The following is a 12506-nucleotide window of genomic DNA, read 5'->3' as shown; positions in this document are numbered from 1 at the left end:
GGGAGAAAGATGAGGCTTTCTGCTCCCGTAAAGATTTACAGCCTCAGAAACCCTGTACAGGGTCGCTATGGGTCGGAACCGACTCCATGGCACATAACCACCACCAAGAAATAATAACAGTTTTTTTCATAGTGCTCAGGTGGGTCTGTGAGAACTAAAAATTCTCACTGCGTTTCAAACTCATTGTTTGAATTTGATAATAACAATTATAAATAAAAGTGGTAAGCAAAGTACAAATAAAGTAATAAAACCTCAATTTCTATTCTTAGGATGTAAATATATCTTCTTCTTGTTGTTAGGTGCCATGGAGTAGGGTCTGACTCATAGCAAGACATTGCACAGGGTTTCCGAAGCTGTAAATCTTTACAGGAGCAGGAAGCCTCATCTTTCTCCCCAGAAACAGCTGGTAGTTTCGAACTGCTGACCCCAAGGTTCACAGCCCGATTTGTAACCACTACGCTAGTATTTATTAACAAAGTAAGTACAAAATTGCTTAGGAAGTTTGTAGACATTTTAGGAATGAAGCTAGAAGTAAAAGTCACCAAAATTTTATTCTTCTTCAAGAATGGAAATCTATTGCAAAAGAACTCTTCACTGTATTAATTTCTTAGAGTCATGCATTGCTAAAAAGTAATTTTCAAGTTGTTATTAGGTGCCAATGTGCCAGTTTCAACTCATAGGGATTTTATTTCCAACAGAAGGAAACACTGCTAAGTCTTTCCACATCCTCACAATTGTTAAGTCTGAGATCATTGTTGCTGCCATGTGTCAATCCATCTCATTGGAGGTCTTCCTTTTTTTCACCGATCCTCCAATTTATGCAGGATGATGTCCTTCTCTAGAGAATGGCCATTCCTGAAAACATGTCAGAATTATGAGACATAATTCTCACCATCCTGGACTCTAAGGAGCATTCTGGCTGTACCTCTTTCAGCAAAGATCTGTTTGTTTTCTGGAACTAACATGGAAAGTTCATAATACTTTCAATATACTTCTCTAGCACCCCAACTGAAATGCACAGATTCTTCTGCACAAGACCTCTTTAAAATGTTGAAGAGCAAAGATGTTAGTTTGAGGACTCAAATGAGCCTGACACAAGCCATGATATTTTCAATAACCTCATATGCATGGGAAAGTTGGGAAACGAATAAGGAAGGCTGTAAAAGAATTGATGCATTTGAGTTATGGTGTTGGAGAAGAATTTTAAACATACCATTAACTGACAGAAGAACAAACAAATCTGTCTTGATAGAAGTGCAGCCAGAATGCTCCTTAGAAGCCAAGATGACCAGACTTCATCTCTCATATTTGAGACATACTGTCACGAGGAAACAGTCCCTGGAGAAGAACATCGTGCTTGGTACAATGGAAGGTCAGTGAAAAAGAGGAAGACACCCAACTAGATGGATTGGCACAGAGGCAGCAACAATTGCCTCAACCATAGCAGCAATTGTGAAAATGGTGCAGGGCCGGGCGGTGTTTCATTCTGTTATACATAAGGTTGTTATGGGGTTGGAACCAACACATCCAATAACAATAACAATAGACTGCACTGAAAACTGCATGAAAATTCACAGGGCATCAATATCTAAGCACCTCATAAAAATCCACATTGTCATAGAGTCTGTTCTGACTCATAGTAACCCTGTTTAGGGCTTCTAAGCTTATAAATCTTTACAAGGGCAAAAAGCATCATCTTTCTCCCTTGAAGAAGCTGGTTGGATAGAATTACCAACCCCGTGGTTAGCAGACCAGTGCTTATCTTACAGAGCCACCAGAATGCCTTATACACCTCAGACTCCTGATAAATGATGACAGAAATCATGCTTACCTAACAGCAACATTCTATATTTCACATAAATGATTTGTAGAATCAGTATTCATATATTTTATAGATTTTTTCAGAATATAAGAAAAAACTCCATATTAATATATATTAAGAAGTTCATCCATACACACCTTTGTAAAAATGTTAATTGTTGATTTTGCTCTCAATTAAAAATCAACACAAGAAAAATTTTAATTAATTCACTTTCTTGAATCCTAGGAGAAGCAGGAAAAGTTTGTTTAGCAAATGAATAAATTCTGCCCTACGTGTGCAGTGGTTTGCTTTGTTCTCATACTCAACATAATTTTTACAGAATATAATTTTCTAGTGAAAATTTTAAAATACAGTTCTGACATGAATACATTTTATCACTGGAAAACTGTCTTAAGGTAAATATAGAAGCTATATGGATAATAAATTACACTTTGATTTCCAGAATGCGATATTATTGTAAACTGACTCTTTATTTGGTTATGAGATAACATAGCAATTACACAAAAGTACCAGAGAATGTAAAGTAGCAGAACACAATACAGATTAATAAAATACGTAGAGAAACAACTATACTGTAAAGATAGAGCGAACCCAATTCCCTTTCTTACTAGTCCTGTCTGCAGAGTGCAACCACCCAGTTCACTGTTAATTCTCACTTGAAATCTATGAGGATCAATCATAGTATTCAACAGTCCTTACAATACAGGTTTACGTTAAGAACGAATAGATACTCTGCCACCCATGATCATAAATTAGTTACTTGAAAGTAACTCATTTAGAAGACATTAGGGCTTGTTTACACATATTCAAGTTCTCTTCTCCTCCCAGGCACAATAAGGATTTATTTTCCAATCTTTTAATTGACCCATGTGACTTGTTGGATGGTGAAAATAAGTGAAATATGACATGCAACACATCTGAACTTTAAGTTATTCACTGAGAGAGGTATTAGTGGTTCAGTGGTAGAGTTCTTGCCTTCCATGTGAGGCACTGGTCATATTCTCTACTAATGCTCCTTAGGCCCAGTTTACCATCTGTCTGTCATTGTTGGTTTATATGTTGCTATCATGCTGAATAGGTCTCAGCAAATCTTCCATACCAAGAAGGGCTAAGAGGTGATTTACTTTAGAAAATTTGTCAATGAAAACTTATGGATCACAATGGTGTGATCTGGAACCAGTCATGAGGATGACACAGGGCAGGGTAGAATTTCATTTGTTGTGCACAGGGTCACCATGAATCATGGACTGACTCACCAGCAGCTAACAATAAACCATTCCCAATGTCCCTTTCTCTGCAACATGTGTCAGGAGGGTGCCTCCATCAGCCTGGGCCCTGAGTAACTAAAACATGCAAAGACCTTTTACATGAATTGAAAGGAAACCTTTGTTGAGACAATCCAATGAAATGAGGGGACGATTTATGACTGCAGAACAACCTAGAATATTCTGACTGACAAAAACATAAGTTCCTAAAGTTCAAAATTGTAAGGGGTATACTCAAAGGACTAAAGTTGAATGTAAACATTCTCATGTCTATATTTTACCTTTTAGACAGAAACTATGGTGATCTCTTCATCTCAATTATTCTCACTTTTGAGTCTTATGATTGTAAGCACCAATGCCAGCATTCTAGGGGGTTTTGTTTTGTTTTGTTTTGTCATTATCCATTCATTGTCATAACAAGAAAGTTGAATTAAATGGTACATCAACTGCAACAATATTACTATATAGACAATATGGTAATACTGGCCAAACTTAATTATTGCCTTGAAGCACAACTACATTTACATTCATACATACAATATGACATTTTCATTCATATACTGTTATTTATGAATCTGACTAGAAAATAAAATCTGGGAATTTTAGTGTAATATGGACTAAAGTCCATGTTCAAAAAGCAAACAAATGGGGGTCAAAGGACCACATGCAATATATGAAGTTAAGTCAAAAAACCTTGCTAGGGAATCAAAAACATATGTATTAAACAAAGTATTTCTTCTTGACATATCCTCCATCTAGGTCTACACAGTTCTGAGGATAGGGTTCAGGATACAGTTCAGACATGAATACATTTTATCACTGGAAAACTGTCTTAAGGTAAATATAGAAGATATATGGATAATAAATTATACTTTATTATAAATAACTTGCTAACCCTTCTCCAAAGAAGTCTGTGCTTTCGATTTACACCAAATCAAAATGGCAGCTTTAGCATTCTCAAAGGATTCAAATTGTGTTCATTTAAATGTTCTTTAAGTTTTGGAAATTAGAAGAATCTGAAGGGAAAGATCAGATCTGCAGGGTGGATAAACTAATGTTTCCTCACAAAGTTATCCTAGGACAGCCTTTGCCTCCTGGGAAAATATTCTCGGCACAAAGTTTCTGGTCTTTTGCTTACCAATGCAGTTTTCAATTTTCACATTTATGTACTTGGAATTCACCCCCTGTCCCCCTAAAAAGGGCCCCGTTAGATTTCAGAACTGACCTCTATACATTGAATTTAATTAGCCAGCATATGTCCTTGTTAGTCATTGCTTTAATTGGATTTTTTTCTAAAGCATCCTGGTGGTGGTTATGTGCCATGGAGTCAGTTCCGATTCATAGCGACCCTGTACAGGGTTTCCAAGGCTGTAAATCTGTATGGGAACAGGAAGCCTCATCTTTCTCCCATGGAATAGCTGGTAGTTTCGAACTGCTAACTCTCAAGTTAGCAGCCCAATTTATAACCACTATGCTACCAGGGCACCTTTAAAGCACCCTAATGAGACTAAAAGGGAGTCCTGGCATGGTACTGTAGGATAAGCACTGGACCACAAGGTCAGTTTGAACTGCAAGGTTTATAATTCAAACTCACCAGTTGCTTCTTGGAAACCCTATCCAGGGCTGCTATGAGTCAGAAGCGACAATGAGTTTAACAACAACAATGAGTTTAAGTAGTCACAGTGTGGTGTTGGACTGCTAACTACAAGGTTGGTGGTTCAAACTCACCAGCCTCTTCTTGGAAACCCTATATAGGAATGCTATGAGTCAGAATGGACTCTATGGCATATAACAAAAACAACAACAATGAGAATAATATGGAGTCCTGGTGTGGCTCTGTAGGATAAGCACTGAAATGCTAACCACCAGGTTAGCAATTCAAACCCAATGGACCCTCTTCAGAAACTTCACATAGCACCTCTATGAGTCAGACCATTTGACAGTACTTAAAAACAAGGACAACAATGAGAATAAGACAAGTGTGTCACTATGAGTCGGTACCAACTCGATGGCACCTAACAACAACAACAACAACATATTACTGAGGAAACCTGTCTGCAGCCACCCACAGATCACAGAGACAAATTTAAAGATGTTTGGTTTAGAATAAACCCATGCATACATGAACTCAAACTTTACATCTTGAGTTACTCTCATATATTGCAGTGTTTTGTAAACTGTGACATATCATATAAAAAAGAAAAGCTGGGGAAATAAATCAGTGGTTGATAAATCTGTGCAAACATTGTAAATTATATCTGGTGTCTTAATGATTGAAATGAACCAAACAACCTACCATTTATTTCAAATACTGTATCATTGGCAATATATGTGGAACACTATATGTGGCACTATTAAAAACTAATACATTGACAGTTATAAAAACATGACTAAGATTAAGATTTTACCTGTGTTTCAAAATTTTTAATATGAAATAAAAACATTAGAAGGAAAATCTAGTCTGGTTTTCAGATTGAAATTCATAAGAATAACTATGGCTTACATTGTGTAAAGATGTAAGTCTGATCTCTTTAAAGTTTTTGGTACCTTAGAGTCAACCAATCAGAGAAATACAAATGCCTACTGGGGATACTTCACAACTATACAGTCAGTTTGTTATACTGTGGTGACGTGAATGTTGCTGTAATGCTGGAAACTATGACACTGGTATTTTAAATACCTGCAGGGTTAGTCATGATGGACAGGTTTCAGTGGAGTTACAGACTAGGACAGACTAGGAATAAGGAGAGGCGGACTACTTTTGAGTTGTTAGCCACTGAAAACATTATGAACAGCAGCAGAATATTGTCTAATGTAGTGCCTCAGGTTGAAAGGCACTCAAAATAAATAAATAAATAAAAAGAGAAAGAGCTGCCTCTTCAAAGCAGAGTTGACTTTGATGATATGGATGTAGTAAGTTTTGTGAAACTTCATTTGCTGATGGAGCACAATCAAAATAAGAAGACATATCTATAAACATTATTAGTAATCACAATGTGAAATGTATGAAGTATGAATCTAAAAATATTGGAAGCTGTCAAATATGAAATGGAAATGAATAAAGATTGATATTCTAAGCATTCGTGAGCTGCAAAGGACAGACATTGGCTATTTTAAATAAGACAATCATATGGTTTACTATGCCTGGAATGAAAAATAGAAAAGGAGTGAAGTCTCAGTAATTGTCAAAGAAGATTTCAAGATCTGTCTTGAAATACAGTGCTGTCTATGATAGAATAATGCCCATATGCTTACAAAGAAGACCATTTAATATTACTACTGTTCAAATTTATGCACCAATAACTAATTTGAATTATGATGGAAATGAAGACTTACTTGTGTGAATCACAACTATCTATGTACAACATTGAGAAGAATACATATTCCAGAACACTTAATAGTGCTCAAGAAGCAGTTGTTTGAATAAAACAAGGGGATACTGAATGATTTAAAATCAGGAAAGGTATGCATCAGGGTTTATTCATTCAACATACTTATTCAGTCTGTATGCTGAATAAATAATTCAAGAAGCTTGATCATAAGAAGAATGTGGTATAAGGATTGTAGGAAGACTCATTAACAACCTGTAATGTGCATATGATACAACGTTGCTTGCTGGAAGCAAAGAGGTTTGACATATGTACTAATGAAGATCAAAGTCCATAGCTTTCAGTACAGATTGCATTGAAGGCATTTGGGAAAAGCAAGGTTCAAGGAATTTATGGGATACAAATTAAAGTGTTTCAACAAACTGATACAGCACTGGAAGTGCTCACTCCTCTATGACAAAAAATATGGATGAAAGCTACCTGATCAACCCATTGGAAAAGATCCTTATTTGTATCCATTTCAAACAAAGGTGTCCCAAATGAAGCTAGATTTTATCAAACCATATAATTAATATCAAACACAAGTAAATTTTTGCTGAAGATAATTTAAAAATAGTTATAGCAATACATCATCAAGGAGTGGCCAAAAATTCTTACTGGATTCAGAAGAAAATGTGGAACTACAGATATCATTGCTGATGTCAGATGGATCTTGGATTAAAGCAGACAATACTAGAAAGATGTTCACTTATGCTTTTTTGATTACGCACAGGCATTTGATTGTGAGGATAATAACAAACTAAGGATAACATTTGAAGAATGGGTATTCCACAACACTTAACTGTGTTCATGAGGAACCTGTACATAGACCAAAAGGCAGTTGCAAATGAACAATGAGGGACCTAATGGTTTAAAATTAGGAGACTTGTGTGCCGGGGTTGTAACCTTTCATTAGATTTATTTAATCTGTAATGCTGAGCAAATAATCTGAGAAACTAGATTATATAAAGAAGAACATGGCATTAGGATTGGAGAAAGACATTAACAGTCTGTGATAGGCCAATAACACAACCTTGCTTCTGGAATCAAACAGGACTTTTTCATACTTATATGAACATCAAAGACCACCTTCAGATTGCAATGTAAAGAAAACGAAAATCCTCACAACTGAACTAATAAATAATATTATGATGAACGGATAAAAGATTGAAACTCTGAAAGACTTCATTTTGCTTGGATCCATAATCAATTCAACATACTGCATTAGGAAAATCTGCAGCAAAGAGTCACTTTGAGGACTAAAGTAAGCTTGATCCAAGCCATATTTTCAATCACTGCATATACATGTGAAATTTGCACAACAAATAAGGAAGAACAGAGAAGAATCAATGCATTTGAATTATGATATTGATGAAGAATATTTAAAGAGACTGTCAGAAGAACAAACAAATCTGCTTGGAAGAAGTACAGCCAGAATGCTCCTAGCAGTAATATTGGTGAGGCTTTGTATCTGACATCTGGACATGATATCAGAAAGGACCAGTCATTGCAGAATAACATCATGCTTGGTAAATTGGAGGGTCAATTAAAAAAGGGAGCACCATCAACAAAATGGTTTGACACAATGGCAGCAGTAATGGGTTGAAATATAATAATTGGGAGGATGGTGCAGATGTTTCATTCAGTTGTGCATAGGGTCACTATGAGTCTGAATTTACAGAGCACAGTTAAATATATATGGATGGGTTTACAATAGTTAACACTCATTAGGTAGGCATTCTCTAAGTACTTGCATTAATTTATTTAGTCCTCAAAATAACACCATGATGCAACTGTTTACTTGCTCCTTTTTGCAAATCAGGAAATGTAAGTGCACAAAAAAAAGAGCTGGAAAGCAAAGATTCAAATCCTGTGCTGCCAATGGTGGCAGAGAGGCATGTTTGTGTGTTCGTTTTACATCATCAGCATATTTTGTGCATGTTGGCTATGAGCTAGATGCTTACAGATTGAACATGTTCACAGCCGTATGCAAAATTTTCAACTGATTACTGAGTTGAGCTGCTAACTAAAGTCAGCTGTTCAAATCTACCTGGTGAACCATGAGAGAAAGATAAGGCTTTTTGCTTCCATAAAGATTTACAACCTCAAAAACTACACAGGATCTTTATGAGTCAGAGCCAATCCCAAAGCACATAACTACCACCATTGTTATTTTATTTTTCTTTTATCTACATGCATTTAATATTTACACATTCTGAACCTATCATGCATTAAGAAAACAGAATCAATGCAGTTATAAAGCACTTTGCTTGAGTCATGAGTTGAGTTGTAGAATTATCTGTGTTTTAGACATCTCCCTCACATTCAAATACATACAAAAGATGCCTAATCTGGATGAAACTGCAATTGTCACAAATTTTAGTAATATGTTTCAAGGGAGATAAACCCCAGCTCCTGCAAATTGGTTATAAACAAGAACAACAATAACTTGATTTTTATTATCACAAACCTTGGGAAATAAACATTTCATTAAGATGATACCCAAAGTAATATTTGACTAGTTTACCAAAGCATCGAACTGTATCAGGTACAGAGTTTGACATTATTTAAAAACATAGTCAATTATGTATCATTTGAAGCCCATTATTTATATTTTTGAACTATTAGAAAATAAAAAAGGAATCTTATGGCAGAATTTTGTATTTATAGTTTCTATGTACAATTTTACTTTTTAAAGGTTTACAAGGTATCCATGATGGTAAATTGTTACTGTTAAGTGCTGGTGAGTCGATTCGGACTCATAGCTACCCTGTATAGGGTTTCCGAGGAGCTGTGTTGAGCTTGAACAGTCAACTTTGTGGTTCAAACCAACTTTGCATTAACTTGCAGCACCACTAGGAGTAGACAAATTAATGCCATATATTTAAACTTCACTACAGATTTTAAAGGAAATAAATAGTTCTGAAGTTTAGTTTTCTATATTGTATCCCAAAATGATAAAAGGAAAACAAAGCAAAAAGAAATAATTTATCAATTCTGATTTTTATAATTCTTAAAAATGAGTTAAGAACAGTATTTCAAGTTTCTTGAGTGGTAATCCTACTGAAATTGTTGTCATAGAGTAGACTCTGACTCCTGACAATCTGGTGATAAAATTAGTGATTCTACTTACCAGTTGAACAGATTGTTTGGAGTTTCATTTGCAGAATAATCCCAATAAAACTCCTCAAGATCTGAAAATGAGAGTTATTGAGCAGTGTCAATAAAACATTCTTTGTGTATCATTTATGTTAATCCCATTTGATCTTTGATTCATACCTGTTATCCACATCCATACTATAGATTCTTATTTAATATGAGCACTGTCTAAACTCTAACAGTAGTACATCCTTTTATTTATTCACATACCTCCTGTAGTGCTAGGATTTACCCTCCAGCCTGCCTGCCCTCAACCTCAACCCTGACCTACAGGAACCACACTGTGCAGATAAAAGAAATAATTCTTTCTCAACTCTGACTAGATATTTCCCTTAAACAAAGCCAAGAGACCATACCACATTCTTCTTTTTTAATGGTATTTTACAAACTTTATGTAGAAGGAAATATTATATTATAATATTCAGGATGATGAAAAGAAACCTATGTTCTAAAATTTTAGATCTACTAGCAAGCTAATTTGAGGGTAAGAAGTTAATGGGAAAAAATCTATAATCACTTAATTCCATTTCTCTACAAACTTTGTAAGCCCCTCATATGTATATAGGTTTAATAATATATCACCTATGAAAAAGCATTTATAACAAAGTAGCAATTACAAGATTATTTTCAATACAGTACTGCAATAGTCAATTACTTTTATGTTGCAGAATCTGCATCAATCTGAAAATCCTTATTTTTAAAAGATGAGGAAATGTTGACTCAATGAGGCTTCTTAAGATCTTTATGTTTTGTGTTAGAGCTCTGTTCAGATTTTAAGTTTGAAGGCTAGCACATCGTCTTTTAACATGATTATTTAAAAATATATTTCTTAAGGCTCTGATTTATGTTAGGGACTGTATTACAGAATGAGTAATGAACATAAAATTTAAAGTGAAACTTAATCCTAGTGGCAATCATTACTTTATTGAACATACTTTTCCACTCATATAAATTACATAGAGTGAAAATATAAACTAGATTCCTTAAAACAGTTCTGTTATGAGTTTCCAGGGACTATTTTTCTTTAACCTTTAAATTTATTTGCTTTACAGAGTTTACCTAAATACCTGTATATCTTTGAATTGTAGATACACATATTCTGCAAAGATATATCTTTCATATGGAGAGGAATATAATTTTTTCTACTGAGTGACTTAAAGTGAATTTTTATTTGTTTACTGATCTGAATCTATGTTAACCTGTAGGCTCAGTGTGAAACTTAAAAACATTCTGCAGAGATTAAAAAATCCACATGTGTAAATAACTAAATAGATTCCACATGGAAGAGCAAATCCAAGACCTTGACATTTTTCCTGCAAATCATTTCTTAAGCACTGTTTCATATTTAGTATTGAGTTCAGTGCTTTGCTTATGGTACACATTTGCAAAACACCGTGGTATAGTTTTAAGAAAAGACTACTTTATAGTAACCTTTCTTACTCCTTTTCATACTTCCCACCAATACGACGTAAGTAATTACATTTCTTCGTAGATGCCTTATTTCTATGACTTTGGTAATATTAATTATTTTAGAATGGCATACATATGAGGCAATTAGGATGTTTTCTGCATCTTAAAACTCTCATTTAAAATCCGAAAAACAAAGACATCAAGATAATGTAATAAACATATGACAAAATCCTGCCTAAAATTAGTTTTGTCTAAAGACATAACAACAAAAAGATATGTGGATTGTCTATATGCATAAAGTGATTATTAATTATCAGTTAGATTTCCCTGTGACAGCCCAAAGGTAGGAAATGTGTATTCTCTCAATTCCTTTAAGAATATTTCTGTTTTGTTGTTGTTGTTGAATTAGTTCTGATTCATAGCGACCCTGGATACAGTTTCTGAGGAACAGCTGTTGGGTTTGAACTGCTGAACTTGTGGTTCACAGTCCAGTGCTTATCCTATAGTGCCACATTGCACACATGATTTTCATATTTCCCCTAAGTTCCCTTAAAATAACATTCAGATACTGAATTAGTCAATTATTTCAACACAAAGAATCACCTTGTAGAATGTCTCTTTCAGAGGAAACCTGAGAAGAAGCATTCCTTTCGTTTTAAAGAAGAGAAGACCAAGACCTTTAGTCAGTGATTGATGGAACAGAATCTGAGTGGTTTTGCTGTTTGCTATCAAATCATTTCCAACTCACTTTTCTGTTGTGTGCCTTTAAGCCAATTCTGAATTATAGTGAGCTATAGACAAGGTCGGCGACTCAAGCTTACCAGCTGCTCCACAGAAACCCTATACAGGGTCTCTATGAGTTAGAACTGACTCAACAACACTTCACAACAACAACAACAGCAGTAGACAAAGTGTTGTGCTGGTGGGCCACAAGGTCAGGTTGAAGCACATAGTCGATGGTTCAAACCCACCAGTGGCTCCTCAGAAACCCTACACAGGAATACTTTGATTCAGAATCAACTCAACAGCACTTAATAAAACCAACAGGACACAGTGGAGTCTTGGTGTGGGGCTGTAGGATAAGCACTGTATTGAAAACCACAAGATCTGCTGTTCAAATGGAGCAGCAGCTCCCCAGGGTCACCACAAGTCAGAGCTGACTCAATGACACTTAGCATCATCAAAAGCAGAGTACAACTTCCCCTTATCAGACTACAATTTTATGGGAGCACATCACCAGGTGTTTTCTCACACAGAGCAGCTGGGCACATGTGATTTGGGCAATGACCCATAATTAAGATTCCATGCCTTTCCCACTACATCATAACTAAGCAGTGTTCTTTTATTCTCATATATTTAGTACATATAAAATATCTTATGGCAGATATAAAAAATAAAAATATGTATATATTCAACCTGTACGCTGAGCAAATAGTCTGAGAAGCTTGGTTCTATGAAGAAAAATGTGGCATCAGGATTGGA

Source organism: Chrysochloris asiatica, unplaced genomic scaffold (assembly GCF_000296735.1).
Source record: "Chrysochloris asiatica unplaced genomic scaffold, ChrAsi1.0 scaffold00091, whole genome shotgun sequence".
NCBI classification, from domain to species: Eukaryota; Metazoa; Chordata; class Mammalia; order Afrosoricida; family Chrysochloridae; genus Chrysochloris; species Chrysochloris asiatica.
The sequence above is the reverse complement of the archived record's forward strand: the minus strand, read 5'-3'. Positions refer to the sequence as shown.